A 17,821-nucleotide genomic window follows, 5' to 3' on the forward strand; every position below is an offset into this window, starting at 1 on the left:
TCTAAAATTGATTTATTGATGTCTAGGTATGAAAGGTTTGAAATGCAATCTAAAGAAACCATAGAAGAGATGTTTACCAGATTCAATGATATTATTAATGAATTGAACTCCCTTGGAAGCATATTCCTATTGATGAACATGCAAGGAAGATCCTAAGAAGTCTACCACAAGATGAACGCTGGAGATCCAAAGTTACTGCTATGCAGGAAGCTAAGGATTTCACCAAGTTTAATATGGAACAACTAGCTGGATCATTGATGACACATGAACTTCATCTGAGTTCCAATACTGAAAGTTCTAGAAGTAAAAGCCTTGCACTTAAGGCTCAAGATTCAGAAGAATCAGAAGTTGATGAGGAAGAGATGGCTATGCTAGTGAGGAAATTTAAAACGATGATGAATAATAAGAAGTTCGACAGGAACAAGAAGTTCACAAGTTCCAGAAACACAACGTGCTTCAGGTGTGGGTCAAAAGATCACTTCATTAAGGATTGCCCTGTACAGGATGGAGAGAAAGGAAAGACAAAATGCAAAGAGCAATCCAAAGAGTCAAAAGTCTATAAGCCTTACTTCACCAAGGATAATGTGAAGAAAGCCATGCTAGCTGCTTGGAGAGATACAAATTCAGAAGAAGAGGAGGACCAACCATTAGAAGAAACTGCTCATTTATGTTTAATGGAAAAAACTGATGAAGCTGCCAAACTAAAGGAGCTTGAGTCTGAGGTATGGTTCTCTTACAATCAATTAAAACATCTGTCTAAAGAAAACCTAATAAATACTGTTTTGGAAATTCAAGAAGATTTAAAGGAATTACATAGATCCAAACAACAAAGTGATAAAGCTTTAGTTACTTACAAAGAGAACAGTGAATGGGTTGATAACATGAAGTTTGACATTCAATACAGGTTCTTTAGTCTGTTTGATGATAATAAAAATTTAAAAGAGACTATAGAGAATCTGAAACAAGATAACATACTCCTAAATGTGGAATTGTCTTTGTTAAAACTTAGTGTCGATACTCCTAACTCAGAAGTTCCTCCACCTACTGATTATCCGAATTTTGAAAAATTAAAACATGATTTGGAAGATTTAAAAACGGATAAGGCACGTCTTGAGGGGAACTTGAGAGAGCTAGGAAAGGTAAGCAACCAATAAAGTATAGAGTTCCTGATTGGATTACTAAGGCTCAAACCAAGAATACTGAAGGTTTAGGTTTTAAAAACAAGTTCCAGAAAGAAAATAAGTATGTCGACTTTCCTAGTAGCATGGTTTGTTATTTCTATGGCAATACAGGACATAAGCAGGTTAAGTGTCCTAAGAAAAAACAAAGCACACAGAAGAATGTCAAACATGTAGAACAAATCTAGATGAAGAAAAATGAATCAACTCTTGTTACACAGGAATCCAAGGAAACCTGGGTTCCTGACTCTAACGTTTAATTCTTCTTCTAGGTTCCAGTGAGGGGGAACAACACTTGGTACCTCGACAGTGGTTGTTCTAAGCACATGACTGGAGATAAATCTAGATTTCTCTCACTGGATGCCTACTATGGTGGAACAGTGACCTTTGGTGATAATATGAAAGGTGATATAATTGCTATTGGAAAGATAGGAAGGTCACGTTCCCATGCCATTGATAATGTATTTTTAGTCGATGGCCTCAAACACAATTTGTTAAGTATTTCACAGTTTTGTGACAAAGGTATTTTGTTAGCTTTACTTCTAATAAGTGTAGAATCATCCACAATGACACTGGGAACATTATTTTGGAAGGAACTCATAAAGGGAACACATATATTGTGGATCTTAATGAGGTTCCTAACAGAAGTTTAACATGTCTTAGTGTTATTGAGGATGATCCTCTTTTATGGCACAGAAGGTTTGGCCATGCAAGCTTTTCTTTACTTGATAAAATAAGATCTAAGAACTTAGTGGAGGGACTTCCTTGCATTAAGTTCCTGTATGACAAAGTGTGTGAAGCTTGTGCTAGAGGAAAACAGACCCGAATTTCCTTCAAGTCCAAAAAGATGGTAAGTACCAAAAGACCTTTGGAACTCATTCATATGGATCTCTGTGGTCCATTGAGAATCCAAAGTAGAAGTGGTAAGAAATATGTAATTGTTATTGTTGATGATTTTTAAGGTTCACTTGGGTTTTCTTTCTTGTAAGTAAGGATGAAACGTTTGATGAGTTTGTTGCTTTTGTAAAGAAAGAATAGAGAAGAACAGGCAATCAATTGATACATCTTAGATCAGATCATGGAACAGAATTCGAGAATTCAAAATTTGATAAATTATGTACTGAGTATGGTATGGATCACAACTTCTCTGCCCCAAGAAATCCACAAAAAAATGGAGTGGTGGAACGCAAGAATAGGAGCCTTGAAGACATGGCAAGGACAATGCTGATATCAAGCAGGCTGCCTAGGAACTTCTGGGCTGAAGCAGTAAACACAACATGTTATATACTTGACAGAGTATCTGTTAGGGCCATCACCAATAAAACTCCCTATGAACTTATGAAAGGGAGAAAGCCTAATATTTCCTACTTTAGATCCTTTGGATGCAAATTCTTTGTTCACAATAATAATAAAAGGAACTTGGGTAAATTTGATGAACGTAGTGATGAGGCAGTATTCCTAGGATATGCCTCGAATAGTAAAGCTTACAGAGTCTATAATAAAAGGACTATGTGCGTTGAGGAGTCTGTACATATTATATTTGATGAAATTAAACATTTGGTTGATGTACAGGATTGTGATGATGATTTCGAAATTGGACTTGTGCATAAGCATAATCTAGATGAGGAACCAGCATCACAACAGAAGCAGCAAGTTGAAATTGCTAAAGTAACGAATCCTGAAGCAAATGCTGAACCTGAGATGGAGAATGCACCAGGAACTCCACTTCAAGAACAGACTGATGTCCATAATGAAGACTAGAATGTGGAAACACCTGAAGAACTTCAAACTGAGTTCCATGAACAAGTTCCTACAGAAGAACCAGTCAACAATAATGAAGAAAAATTGTATCCAATCAAGGATTTCACTCCAAGGTCCTGGAAATATTAGAAATCACATCCAGTTGATGTAATCATGAGTGATATCATAAAAGGAACTCAAACCAGATCTCAGCTTAGGAACTTCTGTGCATTCAATGCATTCCTTTGCGCCATGGAACCTAAGAATTATGTTGAAGCTTTAACTGACGCTGACTGGATTAATGCTATGCAGGCTAAATTAAATGAATTTGAATGAAATAAAGTTTGGCATCTGGAACCTAGACCAAAAGATAAGAAGTCCATTGGACTAAAATGGGTATTCATAAACAAACTAGATGAACATGGTATTATTGTCAGGAACAAAGCAAGACTAGTTGTACAAGGTTTTAACCAGTAGGAAGGAATAGACTATGAAGAGACATTTGCTCCAGTAGCCAGGTTAGAGGCTATTCGTTTACTTATTGCCTTTGCTACTTATATGGGATTTAGGCTGTACCAGATGGATGTTAAATGTGCTTTCTTAAATGGATATTTAAATGAGGAAGTCTATGTGGAACAGCCTCCTGGGTTTGAAAATCTAGAGTTCCCAAACCATGTCTATAAGCTTGACAAAGCTCTTTATAGGTTAAAACAAGCTCTTAGAGCATGGTATGAAAGATTATCTAAGTTACTTTTGGCTAATGGTTTTAAACGTGGTAAAATTGATAAAACTTTGTTTTTAAAGTCAAATGGAACTGATATCTTAGTTGTACAAATTTATGTTGATGATATTTTATTTGGTGCAACTAACGAATCTCTATGCAAGTATTTTGCTGACCTTATGAGTGGAGAATTTGAAATGAGCATGACTGGAGAATTAAATTTCTTCCTTGGTTTGCAAATCAAGCAAACTGAAGAGGGAATTATGATTCATCAGCAAAAATATATTAAGGAACTGATCAAGAAATACAAGTTGGAAAATGCCAAAACCAATAATACTCTCATGGGAATTGCTACTAGATTAGATGAAGACCCATCTAGAACTTTCATTGATCAATCTATATATCGAGGTATGATAGGCTCACCACTCTACTTAACAGCTAGTAGACCTGACATATCTTTTAGTGTAGGTCTGTGTGCCAGGTTCCAAGCAAATCAAAAGGAGTCTCACCAGACAGTAGTAAAAAGAATTCTAAGATACTTGAAAGGAACTGATGGTTTGAGTCTCTTCTATCCCAGAAGTGATTCTTTTGATTTAAATTGTTTTACTGATGCTGACTATGCAGGTGATTTGATTAATAGAAAAAACAACAGGTCAGAGATTTTGGTATTATTTTTGAATGTGTACCTATTTACTGTGATAATACTAGTGCTATATGTATTTCTAAGGATCCAGTTCAACACTCAAAGGTAAGACACATCCACATTAGGCATCACTTTCTAAAAGATAATGTGGAGCAAGGGAATATAAAGTTAGAATTTTGTCAAACTGAAAATCAAATTGCAGATATTCTAACCAAGCCCTTTAACAGAGAAAGATTTGAGAAATTGAGACTAGAACTTGGGATGATCAAGCTAAAGTACTAGCCTCTGAAGTTCCAAGATGTGGCAAAGTAAAAAATAATGTAAATAAAGCAAAAAGAGCTTCTACCACAACCTTGGTGTGATAAACATAGCTAAAGTGTCACCGTTGTTAACTACCAAAGGTAAGTTCATTAAATTGCTCAACGGTATAGGTTATTAAATTTGTACATTACACATATGTAAAAACCGTGTTCCAATTGTGTTTTGTAGAAACTTGTTTAAAATAAATTGAATTTGGAAAGTTAAGTTTTTGATAGAATCATCCAGTAATTTGAAATTTGAAAAATTAATTGAATTTGTTCAATTAATGACTGAACAGTGAAACTTCCTAAATTCCCTCACACCGCTTCATTTATTATAAAAGCCGATTTCACCCACTTCTTTCACCTCACTGTCAAATCAAATTAAACCCTTCCTAGTAAAAACTTTTTCAACCTTGTATAAAAACCTTTCCTAAAGCATCAATGGTGATCATTGCTGAATTTATTTCCTCAGAAGAATCACAACACTCTGAAAACACAATTCAAGAAGAAACTTCTCCCTTAGCCATGGTAAACTACAAATCATCTTCTATCTCAAACAAAACTTCCGAAAACCCTAGGAAATCTCCTCCGAAACCAAAAGAAGTTGAAAGTAAAAGCGATCAAGGGGATTCCTCTGTTTCAAGCATTCTTCAACGACTAAAAGAGTGGAAAGAAAAGAAACAAAGTGAAAAGTCTCTTGAAGAGCAAATTGAGAAAGTTGACGAGTTTGCTCAAGGGAAAAACTCAGACGAGACAATAGAGGAGAACAAAGTAGAAGAAGAGATGAGTGAGGAGAAGAAGAAGATAAAGAGGATGAGAACAATTCAAAAAAGGAAGAATCTGAAAAGGAAGATGAAGAAGAGGAAGTGACTGATCAAGCGAAACTTGAGTCACAGGCTAGAAGGTATGTAGTTGGTCATCGCATTGATGTTGTTTGGTGTAGAAAAGCAAGATTTCTAGAATTTCTTGATTTAATTAAGTTTCAAGGTTGGGTATTTCTGTTGTCAAGAGTGTCAGCAAACTATATGTACCCTGTAGCTATGACTGAATTTTGCCAAAATTTTCAAGAAAAATTAGGAGTAATTTCAAGTGTAGTTAATGGGGTAAAAATCGAATTTAACATTGAAACCCTAGGTAAAATTCTGAAAACTCCTACTGAGGGGCATGACACTTATATTAAGGGAAAGGGAAGTGTCAATGTAGGTAGCTATTTGACTGGTGATATTGTTGAGGCCTTAGGTGGTCAGCGAGGGAAGAAGGTCATGAGTCATAATGATCTTAGTCCCTTAAACAAGCTGTTGTTTAATTTGGTAAAGAAGACTATTCTACCTAGGACTGCTAAAAAGGGGGAAGCATGCTTGATGGATATGGTAGTAATTTTCTGTATTTCAAAGAAGATTAAGGTCAATTTTCCTTCTTTAATGTACCAGCACTTAGCACACTGTGTTCCCAATAGGACAAAAGTGGGTTATGGAGCCATTTTGTCCACTGTATTTGAGAATGCTGGAGTAGTTTTGAAGGGTAAATATGGGGCTTTGGATGAAAAGCCAGAAAATGTGATTAATGAGGAAACCCTGGCTGGGTTAAGTTTGGAAGTGGTGCAAGGAAAAATTCAGAAAATAGAGAAGGGAGAGAAAAAGAAAGAGAAAGTGGCAGGGAAGAGGAAGGAAAAGGCTGTATCTGAGCAACCTGTGAGAAAGAGCAGGAGGATTTCTGCCAGTGCTGTTCCTCAAACCAGTATGGAACAGCCACTGGAGTTGGATGTTGAGGAAGATATCCTCAATGGGCAAGTTGCTGAGTTAGTGGATAGAATGGAATGGGTTGAAAGCCAAATGAAGTATTCTGCTGAAAAGCTTCAGGTGCTGACCCTGGAAAAGTTGGTACAGGAGCAGGGGAAGGAGTTAAAGGAACTCAGGAAGATGGTGCTAAAATAAAACAAGGAACTTCAAGAGCAAAAGGAGTTTCAAGAGCAAGAACTGAACAAGGCTCTACAGGAACAGAAGGAGGAGTTCTTGGTGAAACTCAAGGGTGTTGAAGAAAATTTGGAGGCCTCTGCACCAAAAACAAAGGAGGACTTCAAGAAAATTCTGGAGTTCCTTGAAACCTAGCCTGCCCTATTTCATATTCAGCCTAGGCTATTATCTCTGTTTCAGTCATGAACAATTTTAATTTCTGTTTTTAGTATTTGAACAATTAATTTTGTTTGTAAATTTTTCTAAATTGTTCAATTGGATGATAAATCTTTTTGGTCTTTAATGAAATGTTGGAACTCTGCTTATACTTGTGTGTTTATGTGTTTTTTGAACACTTATGCTGAAGGGTAGAACTTACTTGAGCTTGTTTAGCAGCGCTGCCTTTAGTTTCCCACACTCGATGAATTGCTTGTGGGGCTGTGGGTAGATGCTTAATACACTTGAAAAAGCAGGACTTTTTGAAAATGCCAAAAGGGGGAAAAGAAGAAGCAAACATGGAGGCTGAAGTTGTTCTGGGTTCCAGTTGATAAAGTATCAGAACTTTCTTCTGATATGATGCTGATAGATTAGTATTGATGTTATGATATAGAGTTCATGCTTAGGTTGTTATTATGATATTCCTAGTATCATGTCTAAGGTAAATTTAATATTAAGTATGATTAAAAGTATGATGCCTTTTATATTCTTCCTAATATTTGTTCATGTTAGTATCATGCTAGGGTTAAAGCTTTGATTTTTATTGTTTAGTGACATGCTAGGGTTTGTTATTAATCTTGTTAGTATCATGCCTAGGATCTTGCTATTATTATTATGCTTTAACGTGATTATGTTAATTATGATTATAATTGTTATAAAATTTATGATGATTATTGTTATGATTATTTATTATGTTGCTTGATGATATTTATTTTTATTGCTTGATCACACCTTTTATGCATGTTTGTTGATGTTTAAAGGTTTTGATGATGAGGAACTTAAACTACAGCAAACTCATTTAATAAAGGTTTTTCAAGTGTTTGTTTAGTTTAGGTGAAATAGATATTGGAGATGAAAGAAGTAACTGAAACTAAGAAGACTTGAAGAAGTTCTTTATTCAAGAAGGTTATTCGAAACAGAAGAAGTGTTCCCTCACAGGAACTGAGTTCCCTAACAGGAACGTTCCTTTACAGGAACTTGAAGATGGCTGGCTAAGATTTTTGGAGGAACTTAGTAAGCGTGGAGCCCAAGTAAACCTACCAGTACAGGAGCGTGGCGCAGCAATGTTTTAGTTAAGATTTTATCTTCTAGAGTCATTGTTAAATATGTTAAGTAGGATATGCATGAAGTCTATTAGAAGCGTGACAAGTTAGCTTGGCAAATAAATTAAAATCGGAAAAGATAAAAGATAGAATTCAAAAAAGATTTTCTTTAAATGTTTATTTCTTAAAACCAGTTTGTTAAAAAGATATTATGCTTTTTAACTCAATCTTTCTATCTTATTTTTCGGAAAAGATTTTCTTCTAATGATTTACATAAAAACCGTGTATAAAGATAAGTTAAGTTTAACTTATTTATCTTTAAGAAAACCTACTTGCTATACAAGTAATATTTGTATAAATAGTAGAGAAAAAAGGAGTTTAGGTTTTTTCTGAGTTTTATGCGTGAAGAATTTACAGAGCTTTAATTGTGTAAATTTGCCAAGCTTATCATCTTGTCATATTAGTTTCGGGTTTCATGCATATCTTGCCTATCATATACTAGGTGTCTTTACTTGTAATTGGTTTGGGTTATTTGGGTGAGAGTGTTTTTGTTATCATTGCAAACAGAGAGGGCTTCTGTTGAGAAGTTGAGAAGATCTGTGCTTAGGGAGTACGAGAGAGAGTCTGAGTGTGGGACTTAGACTGGGTAGAATAGAATCCTATTCTGTAACAAGTTCGTTCAAGAACTTGTGAGTAGAGGTTTGATTAGAATAGGTTGTTACTTGGTGTTTGCCCTATTATAGTGAAATTGTTTGTGTTCGGAATCCCTAAGGTTGGGTCGAGGTTTTACTTGTAGTTGGGCACTAGAAGGTTTCCTCGTAAAATCCTGTGTGCATTGCAAGTTCCTATTTTATTCAGTTTTATATTTGAAAAAGTAGTCACTAGGAACTCACCTACAATTCACCCCCCTCTTGTAGTATTCGTCTCAACTAACAATGTTTAAAGGGAATTGGTACTTGTAATCACGCTTCATAAGATAATTAATAATCTTGTTAGGATTAAATATGATTATAATTCAAAAGATCTCCAATGATAGATTTATTTGTGCATTATATTCAACCAACATAGATAAACAGGTTTAGGGTTAATACTATTGATTGCATGTTAGTCACAAAGTGCACATGAATACGATCTGAATAAAGTAGAGGCCTATTATTAGGGCAGGTTCAATCTCTTTTAGGTTGGATTTGTACCTTCATCCCCGAATCCTATTTGGTTCAAGACCTTATTGGAGTTGACGATTTCTTGGATCGTTAAGGGGTGTAATCTTCACCTCGTGAACGGTTTACAAGTTCCTACAACTTGTTGGCGACTCTTTTGCTCTATCTTCTTTCCCTTTGGACGCCACCGTACTTTAGTGTATGATCACAGTGGGGTTCAAGCTAGGGTTAATGCTTGAAATATTCCCTACAGTTTTTGGCGACTCCACTGGGGAGGATTTCTATTTTAATTCCTGAATTTGTTTCGGCAATGATTTAGAAGGAGTGGATGAGACTCGAAACGTTCTAAGTATTTCATGTGCATAATTTTGATTAACATTATTGTCATATGCATAAAAAAGATCTCATATGAAAGACCATCCATAATGAGTTAAAACATAGGATTTTACACGTAGGAAATTTGAGGAATATCTTTCATAAGTAGGACCAAAATAACATTGCGCGAAACTGGAAAATTTTATCGAGCACAGAAAGATTCTGAGGCATGTAGGAATTAGCGTCAACGACCAGAGTATTAGCGCCATACTTTTAACTGTAGCGCCAGACGACGGTTCTGTCGCCAGGCGCTACAGCTAAAAACTGGCGCCAATCTCTGTTTGCTGACGCCTAATTCTTCCAATACCGAGCCAGAAATATGCGTTCTAATTTCGACCAGTTTTTCGCATTGTTTGCTCGATCCTACATCCTGATTGAGTTTTTATCACTTTTCTTAAATCCATATGTGTTCTACATATGGACATAACCCCATGGGAATTCATGCTCCATCTACCTGATTGAACGCTCTGAGCAACAAAGGGTACATCCGAGAATGTTGAATTCACCAAGCTATGGAAGCAAGTTTTTCTAAACTCGCGGTGTCCCATCCACTCGCGCCAACCCTTCACGGTTAGGCTTTCATGCGGTACATCAGGGTAATTAACCATGGACCCTCTATTGACTAAACCATATCCCGAACTTTAGAGAACTAGAGCCATGGTTAGGTTGCAAACTCATTGCATCATAATGTGTCTACTTGACTAATTGTGCATTATTTGTTGTGCATATACTATGTTTCCTTAACCATTTGTTTGACTTGTGTTGAGATTAAATAAATTAATGACTTAAAGAACTTTGCCTAATTAATTAATTAATTAATTAATTAATTAATTTAAATAAATAAATTCTAATATTTTTATCATAATTGACCTAGTACGACTTTAGGCATACCCCTGTTGATTAAAAACATCGAAAACAGTCTCAGATTGAAGCTCCAGCATTGGCGCCAAAGTCTGAACTGTAGCGCCACTCTGTGGAGTGTGGCGCCTGGCGATAACTCTGTCGTCTGGCGCTACACTGCAAAGAGAGGCGCCAGTCCTGTCGTTTTGACGACAGTTCGGATTATTGATCGAGTCATCACTTTGTGTCTAATTAACCAGTTTACTAATTAATTCGGTTCAAAATTACTGTCAATAATACTTTGTTAAGTCATTAATTGAGTCTAGTCACATAGTCTAGCCACATGGTCGTGACACGAGTCCAAGTATGTCACCTACACTCACCAGTCTTAGCACACACTTTGAGTACATATCACCATGACCATGTCTTAGGTTCATGCATGAGTCGGTTTTTTTTCCGTCATTTAAGTTGGGGGGTACATTCTATTCCTAATTTTCCACATCTCTCCATCTACATGCTTTCTCCATATCACCACCCTCATTTTTCTACTTCCTTCATCAATTGCATGTTGAATAAAGTCTAAGTCAAATAATTAACAATGAACATCCCCAAATTCCTTTTCCACAGTACTTGGTCGAGGAGAGAAGGGCGATTAATCAAGGACAACCTCTTTATTCAAGTCTCACTTTCGAACAAACCAATTCGTCAAAAGAGGAAGGCTAAAAAGATAATGGCAAGTCAAGAGGAAGTTAATGAACTTAGGAGTCAATTGAATGACATGACTGAGGTGTTAAAGGCTTTAACCCTCAAAATTGATGACCCTGTGAAGCAACAACAAATGAACCTTATGCAAGAAAGTTTGAGCAAGCTATCTAGTGACTATAAACTTCAAGGAATTAATTCACAAGGGGTCTCGCTGGACAAGGAACTTCTTCCGCATAAGTTTAACGCCACTGACATCCCTAAATTCAAGGCAACAGATAACCCTTACTTTCATCTAAGAGCTTTTGAAACTACAATGAGCATTAAGGGTATCGATAAGAAGGTTTTCCCCTCTCTGTTCTCACTATCTCTTGAGACCGTTTGCCAGCAATGGTTCTTTTCTCTCGAGAAAGAAAAAACCTCCACCTGGGAGTCCATAGCAAACGCTTTCATAGATAGATATAAGTGCAACATCCAAGACGAAACAAACCATAGACAACTCGATATGTTAAAAGAAAAAGAAAATGAAGGGTTTACTTATTTCTTCAAAAAATGGAAGGAAACTTCCGCTAATATGATCAAGGCTCCTATCGAAAAAGAATCTGTGAGGATGTTTATCAAGAATCTCCAAGGGAAGTATTCAAGGCACTTAAAGTACCAACACAATTTGAATACTTTCAAGGGTGTCTATAATATAGGTAATGACATTGCAGATGACCTTCTGAAAGATAATAGTGCGAGAGGAAAGAAGAACGACCATCCTTCTTCTTCTTCCTCTCCTATTAATGAAGTACATGCCACGAACGCCTCTAAATCACGAATCCAAAGGTCAAAAAGAGTGTTCACTCCACTTGGTATGAGTTATTAAACAGCTTTCGAGAAGCTACATCACAAATGACTAGTCATGCCCATTGGGCCCATCAAAGATCCGGTTCCTGAAGCCAAGCCACCCAAGTGGGACCCTAATAAGGACTGCAAATATCACCAAGGAAAGGGTCACGACACTGAGGATTGTTGGGAACTCAAAGAAGCTATTCAAGATCTGATCGATAACAATGAAACTTCCGAGATTCTAGCTATCGAAGAAGATCAGACATCTTTCGATCTATCACTTCTTATCACACCTTTAGGAGAACCCATGATCGAGACAGCTTATCTAACCTCTCTTGATGAAGTGGGCATGATTGGGGAGGATGAAAGTCTTTTCTTAGATAATACCAGGGAAGACTCGTCAAGTCTAAAAGAGGACGTTCGAAAATTGTAAGATGTCGTTGTCATGCTCTTGAACGTGGTAGAAGAATTAGAAAATTGGGTGATGGTCGTCGAACAAAATTCTCGCGAAGGGTTTAATGAGGAACTCAATGCTCCTAAGCCACGGGAAAAACGGACCATTGAAGAATGCACACCAATAGGAATGACTTACAATGAAGCTTTTGACTGTCTTCACGATCAAGGTCATATTCACTCCATTGGTCCCACTCAAGACCCTCCACCTGAAAAACGTTTTCCCAATTGGGATCCAAATTCCTATTGTCGATACCGTAGAGGTCGCGGTCACACTACCGAAAAATGTCTCGCCCTCAAGGATCGTGTTCAAGACTTCATTGATTCAAATCTCCTTCATGTTCCTCCGCGCGACGAGAAGGCCAAGATTAGTAACGATAGTAACAGTGGCTGTAAAGGGAAGAAGAACGACTATCCTTCTTCTTCCAAAAACACCTACTCTAGTAACAGCGTTGGTGCTTTCGACCTTAATGAAATCTTAGCCATGGATAATCGAGGATTTAGAAAGCAACAAAAAGAGGATTTTACCCCTATTGGAATTAGCTACGATGATGCTTTCGATCGACTCCATGCCAACGGACTCATTACTCCTATTGGACCTCTTCAAGATCCCCCGCTTGAGAAGAGATTGCCTAGTTCGAATCCAAATGTGCGCTGCAAGTACCATCAAGGTAGGGGTCATGCTACTGAGAGTTGTTGGAAGCTAAAGGAGGCTATCCAACATTTGATTGATAATAGAAAGCTTCCCATACCTCCAGTTAACAAGAAAAGCGAGTGATGATAAAGCAAACAACAAAGGATAAGAGGCGAGCTGTAACGACGAGATTTCATGACATCTTTTTTTCTTTTTCTTTATTTACCCTTTCCCCAATAAGTCTAGCATCGGCACCTTTCTTTTCCCTTCGATTAATTTTGTAGATTATTTATTTTCCCTTTTAATAAAATGAGCATTTATTCTCTTGCATATGATCATTTCATTATATTTCAAAAAAAAAAAAAAATCCATGTCAAACTAAGCACAAGGTATACCAATGATTTAAGGCACCCCTTGTAGCCACATCATATTGCCTTTCACCTTTCTAATTTACAATCCTTTCTTCATAAACCACTTTGAGCCTCGTCTAACGATAGACCTTTCTTTCTTCAACCTTAATCTACCTAACCTTGGGATGGGATAGTGTGCAACATATGCAATTTTCAAAAAAGCTTGAGTGACCTCAAAAGATTAAAAATAAGAAAAAATAAATAAATAAAAGTGTACAAAAAGGGCAAGTGTTCCAATGTATTTGACATGAACATGTCTTTGATATGAATACGTCTCAGATTGCGTCTCTTATCGAGTGCTCGGTACCGTGCCTGAGAAACATGTATGCCAAGTAAGTGATAGATCGCATGATTGGGATTTCCCACACTCATAAAAATAAAAATAAAGAGAAGCAAGCCTCAAGCATAAAAATACAAAGATTCAAAAGCAAGGTTGCACACCTTGGGGGCTTATCTAGGGTCTTGAGCCTTTATCCCCTTCTTCTATAACCTTTAGCCTAACCACGTTACAACCCTTAAAAAGACCTTTTAGAGGTATACACACACTTGTGCGAGGTTTGGCTAGAGCTACGTTCAGCCTGATTCCTAACGGATACGTAGGCAACCTCACATCGAGGTGCGGCCGTAATAAACATGCATTCATATTCACATTCACACACCATGATCATATCAAGGGATCTCCTATGCTCATCCCTATTTACTTAGAGCTAGACTTGGGGGCTTGATCCCTACATCATTAGCTTACCTAGCCTAAGATTCACCACCATTTGACTCTTTTCAATATATTTTCCCACACACTTCGCCCTTGCGGCCTAACTTTAGTGTCACTATCACACACATCACACATACATGACCAAATATACTTCCCTTAGGAACCCTTTATCATGAAATCTTAACATAACACTGAAGCATGCCTTGTCATATCAACATCACTCATCAATCATGATTGTCATTACATCACGAAGTATGAAGTGCTTAGCCTCCGTGCCTAAGTTACCCAAATACTTTCATCATTGAGTCAACCATTGAGATAGCCTAGGATGGATTAATCCTTGAACCTTGAGATATAGTATCAAACAACATTTGACTAAGCTCATTCAACATGCACCTTCAAAAACTTCGCTTCTTTCTTTTTTCGCGTCTTTCTTTTTCGGGAGAAAGTCGGTACCCTCCACAAAAATGATGGAATTTTTTTTTCTTTTTTGCATTTTCGAGTCGCACGATCACAATACAATGCACACACGGGTCATGATTCAAACACATGTGTCAAACTCTTCGAGTCGAGTCAACCTCAAGTCAATCACAGCGAGCCAAGTTTATACCGTGAGTCGTGTCAAGTCAATGAGTCAAGCGACATTAAACCTTAGGTCAACCATAAGATAATCAAAGAAATTAGCAAAGTTTTATGGTAAAAAATAAATACAGGTGCAGCAGAATAGGGAAGACCCTACTCCAGCGCCAGACGAAAACATCTAACGTCTGGCAATAGCTTTTATCGCCTAGCGCTAGATCACAGCGTCTGGCGACGGAGTCAATTCTTGGCGCTAGAGATATTTCAGCAACGACAGAGCTCGAAGCCTCTCAGAAAGGTGATTTCGACCTCATACAGCAATTTCGGGTTCCTTGGTATGCCAATTCGCCCCTATAAGCAATTTGACATGATCAAGTAGTCAGTTTGATTACAATCGCAATAGGTGATCGACCTGACAAAAGATCGTTTCACTTGGCTTAAAGCGCCTAAGCGTTGGCTCATCACGGAGACACCGACATAATGGTTCGCAAGCAGCAAACCGCCGACGTACTGGCATGACGGAAGCAAAGTTCAAGCGAGCTTTAGAGATTGTCAAGCGTTGGTCTTCGGAATATTATCATTAAAGCTCTTTTTTTCAGAGACACGTGGACATTTCTTTCAAGCTCTTTTGTTCAGAGACGCGTGGACATTTCATTCAAGCTTTTTTGTTCAGAGACGCGTGAACATTTCCATCAAGCTCTTTTGCTCTAGAGACGCGTGGGCATATCACCAAGCTCTTTTGCTCCAGAGACGCGTGGACATATCATCAAAGCTCTTTTGTTCAGAGACGCGTGGACATATCATCAAGCTTTTTTGCTCCAAAGACGCGTGGGCATATCATTCAAAAGCTCTATTGTTCAGAGACGCGTGGACATATCATTAAGCTCTTTTGCTCTAGAGACGCGTGGGCATATCATCGAAGCTCTTTTGTTCAGAGACGCGTGGACATTTCCATCAAGCTCTTTTGCTCAGAGACGCGTGGGCATCCTATTATCAAGCTCTTGGTTCAGAGACGTGTGGACACATCATTCAGAAGTTCATATAAAAAAATAAGCTCTATTATTCAGAGACGCGTGGACATATTAAAAAAAAGAAGCTCTTTGTTCAGAGGCGCGTGAACATATCCAAAAGAAGAAGCTCTTTTTTCAGAGATGAGTGAACATCGAAACAACAAGATGGTGTTCCCTAGACGCGTGGACAAACAACCGAAGGTGATTTCAAGCGAAGTAGTCTTCGATCATGTTCCCTTAGACGTGGAAAATGGTCATAAAGCGGAAAAGGATTGTTTCAAGCGAAGAAATCTTCGATAGTATTCCCTTAGACGTGGAATATTATCAAAGCGGAAGAGGATCATTTCAAGCGAAGCAATCTTCAATATTGGAGACAGTTACAAGCTTAGCGGTTTTCAAGCGGGATGGCATTCTCTTGGCAGGAGGTCATCAAAACGGAAAAAGCAGCAACAAATCGGTTAGTTCAGAGACGTGTGCTTGACGGTGCAAGATACGCGTCTCTTAACTCTTTTATCTGTTTAACTAACACTAAGTTTGCAGGTATCGACATTACAAGAGTGATATAGAATCGCATAACGTTTTGAATCATTCTCCGTCCCTATCGATACTTTGACTTTTGTTTTCGAAACTTGCGTTTCTCCAAACTCAGTCAAAGTGGGGGCTTCTGTAGACACCCATTTGTGTCTCCCCAAAACCAAAACCAGTGATGAGTACCTTTCACGTTGAATCATAATCGAATGAAGTGAAAGTGGGAAATTTAGTGTTGCGGAAAGTTTTAATTTCTTTTCTCTTCTCTCTGTTTTTGAAAACCTATTTTAAGAAAACAACCAATCTAGTTCGGTTGGTCCATGATATGGGTCCAATAATATTGTAGTTGGGTAGGGCTTAAAAAGAGCTTTCCAACGATATATTATAAGCCCAATTCCGATGAATATTGAAGAAGTTATGGCCAAATTACTGAATTGGCCCGGTTTGAGCCTTATATGCGGCCCAATGATTTAGAGGAGGGCCTAATATGGATTTATCATTCCTAAGGCAATTAGGAATGGTTTTAGTCTTCTAGATTCTTCTATAAGGTTCTTTTCATTCCTGTAGACACCCATTTGTGTCTCCCCAAAACCAAACCCAGTGATGAGTACCTTTCACGTCGAATCATAATCGAATGAAGTGAAGGTGTGGAAAGTTTAGTGTTGCGGAAAGTTTTAATTTCTTTTCTCTTCTCTCTGTTTTTGAAAACCTATTTTAAGAAAACAGCCAATCCAGTTTGTTTTGTCCATGATAAGGGTCCAATAGTAGTGTAGTTGGATAGGGCTTGAAAAGACCTTTCCAACGATATATTATAAGCCCAATTGTGATGAATAATGAGGAAGTTATGGCCAAATTACTGAACAGGCCTGGTTTGAGCCTTATATGCGGCCTAATGATCTAGAGGAGGGCCTAATATGGATTTATCATTCCTAATGCAATTAGGAATAGTTTTGGTCTTCTAGATTCTTCTAGAAGGTTCTTTTCATTCCTAATTTAATTAGCACTAATAATTGACTTTTGTTGACTTTTCAGAGTTTTAATTAGAATCAAAGAATATTTTTTAGGAAAAATACGATTTTATCCTCCTATACGGCAATTTCTATCTGATTTTAAGAAAATGCGTGAATTTCTTCCTAAGCGCCAAACGCAGCTGTAGCGACTGACGCTACGCTTGGCGCCTGGCGCTAAGGTTAGCGTCTGGCGCCAATGGCCAGCGTTGGCACTAACATTGTTTTATCTGCGTCAGAACTCTGTTTTTGATGTTTATCTTTTGGCTGATTTTCTTTATAAATAGCGTCGTAAAAAATCCGTTTTCATCATCAACAATCATCAATTTTCATCAGTTTTCACCAACTCTTATTTAGTTCTCTTGATTACTCTCTCTCTCTTTTCTAAACTAGCCTTTTCTCAAATACAAAATTCCGCATTCGCAGGACTTAGATACACCTAGCCATATTCGAAGTTGCCTTCGCCCTAGACGTGAAAGGTTTAATTTCTGAGGGTTTGGTCCCAAATATCCCTTTCAATTATTTAACTTAATTGTTTTAATTATTATTTTCCTTGAAGTTACTAACGTGTGTATTTTGTTATTAGAAAGAGGTACGAGGCATCAAAGTAAGTACTTTAATGGTTTTTATTATTATGTAGGAATCATGTTTAGGTTGTTATTATGATATTCCTAGTATCATGTCTAGAATAACTTTAATATTAAATATGATTGTTATAATGCCTTTTATATTCTTCCTAATATTTATTTTTGTTAGTATCATGTTAGGGTTAAAGCTTTGATTTT

The sequence above is a fragment of the Chenopodium quinoa genome, unplaced genomic scaffold, assembly GCF_001683475.1.
Source record: "Chenopodium quinoa cultivar QQ74 unplaced genomic scaffold, ASM168347v1, whole genome shotgun sequence".
Classification (NCBI taxonomy): domain Eukaryota; kingdom Viridiplantae; phylum Streptophyta; class Magnoliopsida; order Caryophyllales; family Amaranthaceae; genus Chenopodium; species Chenopodium quinoa.